Source organism: Astatotilapia calliptera, chromosome 5 (assembly GCF_964374335.1).
Source record: "Astatotilapia calliptera chromosome 5, fAstCal68.1, whole genome shotgun sequence".
Taxonomy (NCBI): Eukaryota; Metazoa; Chordata; class Actinopteri; order Cichliformes; family Cichlidae; genus Astatotilapia; species Astatotilapia calliptera.
Genome location: NC_137426.1, coordinates 24,816,068 through 24,822,869, shown reverse-complemented (window position 1 = coordinate 24,822,869; position 6,802 = coordinate 24,816,068). Strand labels below are relative to the sequence as shown.

Sequence of the window (6,802 nt, the reverse complement as noted above, 5' to 3'; positions counted from 1 at the left end):
GTGCATTTTGTGGTTTTGAATTCAATGCGATGTAATGTTTGTGCATCCGGCTCAGATCTTTTAGACTTCTTCTGTACGCATTTTGAGTAGTTTTTCAAGCAAAATGTCATCAACATTCACTGATTTTAGCCCTTTAAATGTAAGAATATGCGGATTATGTGGTATTCCTGTACCAGATATATCTCACTAAGCTTGACGAATGAGTAATGAGCATTCTTCAAAGGATAATTTAAATAAAGGTTACCAAAGCTCTATTGTGGATCATAAAGAAATATCAAAAGTCCCTTTGGAGAAGATGAAACTCATTATCAGACATTTAGTTTTGTTATTAGTTATCGTATTTGCCCAGCTTTCTAACTTCTTAGCTCTCGAATCTGTCTGATATGAAAGACCAAAGGATCTCTTACGTTGCAGATGGGAGAGGAGTTATGATCATTCAGTACAAACAGACCAACAGGTTGTAGACGATGAAATGTAGACATGGGAGGGCATGTTTTTCAACTAGATTCATTTCTTTCTACTTCAGGGATAGAGATGCATTTCCAAAACTCATAAATCTTCATTTCCTTTGCAAACTCTGATCATTAACTTGTGTCGGGCTGCGCCTGGCCCAGCCGCGATGGGAGACACAAGCACTGTGATGTACGATGGCCATTAACGCCTCAGAGGAGGCAGAAACCATTTGACGATGCCAGTCACAAACAAATAAACATCCATACACAAACCCTGTCACATCCCAGCTGCATGTGCTCCATCTGCTCTCTTCATACAGCAAACTGCTGAAATTTCATTTGAATGCCTCCGTCTGTTTCATTACACTTCAACGTTCCAGTAAGTCTGTTTTCACTAGCTGATCCATCAGTCTCTGTCCTACAATATTCATCACCTTGTAACTAAAAAACACAATATGAAACTCAGCCAAATACCCCGAGAGTGTAGCTGTGTTCTATATTCAGAGTGTACTGGTAGGTAAAACAAAATGAAAGTTTCCAGTATCACAGTAACCTTGGGTTTTTGCAATAATGGCAGTGTCAGTGGGCCACTTGGCTGGTCTGTCACTTTCCACAGTTTGCAGAAAGAAATCTGTGGGCGTTGCAGACATTCTCAGTTCAACTCTTTGATTTTTACAGTAAGGAAATACCTGCAGAACTACTGATATTCCTGTCAGCTTTAACATTTTCTGCTTGTGTTACAAAACCTTTAAACACCTAAAACTCTGACTGATGCTGTCTTTATTTTCACAGGTGAGCCTCACAGTACCAGCAGCAGTAGTTGCGCAGTCCAACTCCCCATATCTTAAAAGGGATTTAAATTAAAGGCTCATACATGAGTACTGTTCACCTGCCAAAACACAGCTTGATGCTGCCTGTTAGCATAGACATAGTGGATAATTTAGCTAAAGACCCAGACATTTTCCTTGGTAATCAGTGGAAACCAAAACAGAGCCCAAACTGAATATGCCTGAAGTTCAAAGCTAATGTATGATACACATTCACCAGCATGAAAGGTGCTTTTGTTTCAGTTTTAATAATAAATAGAACTAAAATTGACATTGTCGCAACTGCTCAGTGTGTTATGAGCTGCCACTTATGAAGCACACACACTTTTCCAACTGAATTCTTAAAACCTTACTTTATATGACTGATCCTAAATAGACAATAACAGAAATGACACTTTATTATATAATTTATTAGATTCCCCCCCTTTTTGATGATAATGCAAGCGAGGAGGAGCGACATTATGGAAACGAGCCCAACTGTGGAAAAGGATTAAGACTGAGACAGAAGATGAAACACAAAAAAGAAAGGAGTTTGGTTTTGAGTGCTGGCTGGGGAAGAAGAAGAATCATGTTGAGGGGGGGAGGGGTTACAATAAATGGGAAGCTGCAGGCTTATTATTTTAAATAAAATGAAGACGCAGTAGGAAGCACCTCCAGTGTGACATTAAGGGAGGTAAACTGAGAACATGCTCCACACATATTGAATAGGGAACTGAACAAATGTGTGGAGCGCAAAAGCTGAACAATTTGCTAATGCTATACCTTGAAAGAACATATATACGGATAATAACTGTGGAATTAGAGCCTTTATAGCGAATGATTGACACTTTAGGTTAGAACCTTATTCACTCTACATAAATTCACACTTAGGAAGAGAAATAAGTGAGAGGTACTCTGAGAGACAGTCGTGAACTGAGGATATTAGCGCTGAAGAACTAATAAACTTCTTTTTCTGCAAAAAAACAAACCACTGTTTTTCACTCAAACAGCAAGCATTTGCACATTTGTGCACCCACTGAGCACAGCCTTGGACTATCACCCATATACCACAGTCTAATCCCATTATGCACTCTCTCTTTGAGTCCGGGTTTACGCACACCCCAACGCTCTGTGGTACCAGGCTTATTCACATCAGAGGGACACTCAGTCATTCATGAACACAGACGGAAAAAGCACAGTGCTGATTTAATAATTATGTTTAGTGTGAGCTTTTGTGAAACACTGTTCATGAGTGTATAATATACTGAATACTTAATTAATTGACAGATTAGTCATATTCAAGTAGGCAGGTTCACTAGAAATGACTCAGCTATAAGGCCAGAGACACATTCAGTGTCACTGTCATAGGTGAAATCCAACGCTTTCTTTGTTTGTCACTGACAAACTTTACAGTCCAGAGCTAATTGGCTTCATATTATGACATTAACAATGTAATTATAATTCGGAGATGTTCACTGAATCATTTTCTCAGTTTTAAAGGAACAATTTTTCATTTTGAGAAGTACACTTCTTGCCAAGAGTCGAATAAGAAGATCTGTTCCACACAGGTTCTGATTTCCCTTAGTGGCTGCTGTCCTGAGACCACAGTGCGCCTCTACAGTTATACAACAATTACCTCAAACCATTATGATGAGCCCAAACTCCTTTGATGATTTCCCCTTTGCTGTGATGAAGACCTGAAACTATTTTAGAATATGCTATCCTCCTGTCGCCATAATTATCTCCAGTGCGTAACTGTGACCTCTGACTATTTAATTTGGCTAAGATGTGACAGCGCCTGGTGTAATCAGTGCAGCTGAGAATAGAGCACCTCACTGTTAATTCTTCCAACAACCAACAACTAAGTCTTGTAAAATGTGGTAAATAAAAAAAAGTGAGTGGTTGACTGAATCAATTTTAACGTGAAGCATCATGCAACGAAGCAGGCGATGGGTTTAGGGCTAAGGGGGCGCTGGTTTGACTCAGTGTTGAGCAGGTGACGCTCTCCCTCTGCTTTCCTCTTACTGTCTGTCAATAATGTTGAAAAAAGCCAAAAAACCCAACCATGGGTTAAGTTCATGATATCTACAGTACTTGCCATCTTGCCAGTTTCCTTAACTCCATGAGAGACAGGGAAATCAGTATTATGGGCAACTGATTAAGGTTGCTGTGAGCTTTATGACCCTAGCTCCAACTTTTGCTTATTGCATACAATTTAAGTTAATCTGGGGAAAGGATCTCTAACCGGAGCTCCACCATCATTAATTGTTAGATGGCTTGTTATGGAGTCTTAGCATAAAGACCTAGGTTGAATCAGTCCAAAGATACCTTTATGGCTCTCTATTTATCTGTAATGTTGTAAGAAAATGGAAAAAAGAAAGGGAACCCCCCCCAAACGAAACAACAGATTGCACAACATGCTAGCTAGTTTGCCCCGTTCCCATCTTTGTGCTAAACTCACAGGCTGCTGGCTTTAGCTCAGTATTACAAAATATGGAGTTGATCCTCTCATCTAACCTGATCATAAAGGTGTGGAAGTAAGTATGCAACTTATTTGAAAAGTTCCCAGCCAGTAGGTCTAGAAACGATTGATTTCAAGGATAGCTCTGTTTGTGCTGTGCACTATTCTGTATATTTTTTCACTTGGTGAAGTTTTTTTGGATTTAATGTTCCTTTTGTTTGCAATTTTCTCTCTTGTGGCTCTTGAGTCACCCAGCTGAATGTATTTACAACAACATCATCTACATCAAGAATCATAAAATGGGTCACTTTGTGTATGAAAATACAAATACTTTCTCACAGATCATTACAACTGCAGACAAAACAACAGATTTATGACAACAGGTTAAATCACACATAATGTGTTGTGAAATAGCTATTTATTTATAATTTTTTTTCTTTATTTAAATACTTTCCAGTCCCCTTTTGAATCCACTTTCTTGGTATTTCCATGTAATGTGTGTTTCTGCCTCTCACTTTGTCTTCTTCTCTGAGTCTTTTTCTTTTGCTTGCTTTTTTGTGCTGCTTTTCCATGGCAGGAAGTTGTAGGATACCAGAACGGTGAGAAGGTAAGTAGCCATGCCAGTGTATCCACCGATTACGAGACACAGCGGCTGTGCCAGCACGAACAGACAGAACACGTTCATCGACGCGTGGTCGGTCAGCTCCACCCGGTCATCCTGCGCGGCCTTCATCACTCCAAAGAAATACATCAGTGCCAGCGCCGGATAAAAGGCCAGTTCCATCACGATGATGAAGATGACGTGGTGCCTTTGGATTTAACGTGCATAGTATTTAAAAGTAGTTTGTAAAAATCCACTGACTTATTGAGTATTTTCAGAGACACACTCACCCTCATGAAATACGCTCTCTCCCAGACAGAAATCCCTCTCAAGTGTGAAAGAGGCTGTGACAGAAAAACAGACTGGGACCTTTGATCCTTCATCACAACAGTCTTGTCAAACATTAGCCACCTACTTTCTTCCTTATCGGGACACTCGAAGGTTGTTGACATCTCAACGTGATCTGGTGTTTTTTTTTTTAAAAAAAACACCCTTTTAAATACTCCACCTGACCAACACAGTGTGCTTTCATGAGCATCATCTAAAAAGTTAGCGCGTTCCTCAACAGTTCTTAAAATATGTCAATTTAACTTTCATTTTTTGAGCACATGAATAAGCTGACTTGTGTGAACTGAATGACGTATCATAAATTAATTACGTTATAAAATCTTGAACTTTACTTTTACACAGCATGTCTCATGAAATGTTATTTTTTTAACATCTTTTGTGATCTGACTTCAAACATACACACAAAAGAAAACTATTCAGTTTGAAAACTATAGACTAAGTTTCAAGAGATCGACATTCGGGGTCAGGAGCACATTCTTTTCCTTTTTTTTTCTAGTGTAGCGTTAGAGAGGAATACTGATACCACTTTAATGTCTGTACACCAAATATGACGCTGCTGCCATTAGTTAGCATAGAAGAAACAGGACTGCCACTTCAGACTTGTGGTGGTAATAACATTTAATTACATGTAATTACAAGGTAATAACCAGGTAATACTTGTATCAACCTCGGTTGTAAGCTGATCCTCTGACTGAAATGTATAAAATGCACAGAACCATTTAGTAACAGTAGTTTGTACTGTAAAGTGTTTGTTTAGGTAGTATAGTAACCTGTCAGGATTACAGAGATAATCTGTGTACAGATGTTTTTACTTAGGACACTATGACCATATTATAATACAGAAATTAAAGCTATTTTATAGCCTTAACTCCCCCCCCTCCTCCTGCCCCTCCCCCCTTTGTTTGAATGTAATAAAGTAAATATTATATGTTTGATGTTGTGGCTTATTACCTGGAAGCATTTGTGGTAGTTTCTTTGCAACAATAACCATAAAATTGGGGTGAAAAATGCAACTATAGAAAAAGTAATAACAGATTAAACCAAATGCTGGGAGGTATAATGATGACCTGCAAACTATTGTGTTAGTTTTTTCTGTAACAACAATGACTCAGGGCTGGAAATTAAAAAAATGCCCATTCCTATTATATTTCATGGTAATATTTACTACAATTGAAACCCAAGGACCAGAAAAATATTCTGCATTTGCTAAATGGAAATGCTATAATTTTCAAGTCAAGCATAGGTGCTGTGGTTAGTTTAAGTGACATCACCGGGATGTGCAACTTTGTTTTATTAATGTAGCTCTAAAGGGTGAATGGCATTCTAACTCTTTAAATCATAGTTAACAAATCTGTTAATTAGACACGTTTCTTCTTATATCACTATTAATATAATGCAGTGTTAGCATTACTTAGTCATTTTATTGTGGATACATTTTGCTTTGGCATTCCAGCCATAAAATAAAAAAAGGCTTTTTGAGGGCAGTAAAAGGCTAGATAAATAAGGGCCAATTTTAATGGTGCCAGCTTGTGTGACACAGAGCTGAGCACTCCTTGGATTTTCTTCCCTGTAGAAATTTTGCCTTTAGGGATTTCTTTGCCACTGTGCTCTGTATCATTTTCACTTTATTTTCAGCTTTTAAACTCAGACACCACTTATTAGCAAAGACATAAACCCACTCAACATATGGTTCTCTAGTACAAAAAAAAAAAAAAGAGCATCCAGGCACCTTCCCATGAGAACTCAGTGATGAACTTTCCCCACAGCAGGAAAACTACTGCATCATTAAAACTTTTGGGTAAGTAGCTGCAAGTCTTCTATCAAGGATTTCATAATTAACTCTAAGAGCTTGTGCGTCTACTGTAGACCTGGAAAAATCTGGTTATTATTATTTTGCCAGTGGCTCTGGCACAGCATGGAGTTCATTGACTTACAAGTACTGCAGGAGCGCACGGGCTGTTAGCCAGCCCATCAGCCACCTATAGGCTGCCATAGTGGCTTCCCACAAATACTGTATATGTGTGTTTCCCTCAGTTTGTCAGTCTTGGAGCAATGATTCATAAAAGCCTTCTTTATGCTGCTTGGCACCTCAGGAGGGATTTGATTTTGGATTAAACCACTGGGCCACAGAGCA

General features: G+C 38.7%; 1 long non-coding RNA gene across 1 annotated transcript; it reads right to left on the bottom strand.

The window, feature by feature from the left end:
* Positions 1–4,120: 4,120 nt before the first annotated feature.
* Positions 4,121–4,788, bottom strand: LOC145428931 (uncharacterized). The gene is made up of 2 exons (XR_013909284.1): positions 4,611–4,788; positions 4,121–4,528 (listed from the first exon to the last, which is right to left on the bottom strand). It is a non-coding gene; the product is annotated as an uncharacterized LOC145428931 (long non-coding RNA).
* Positions 4,789–6,802: the final 2,014 nt, after the last annotated feature.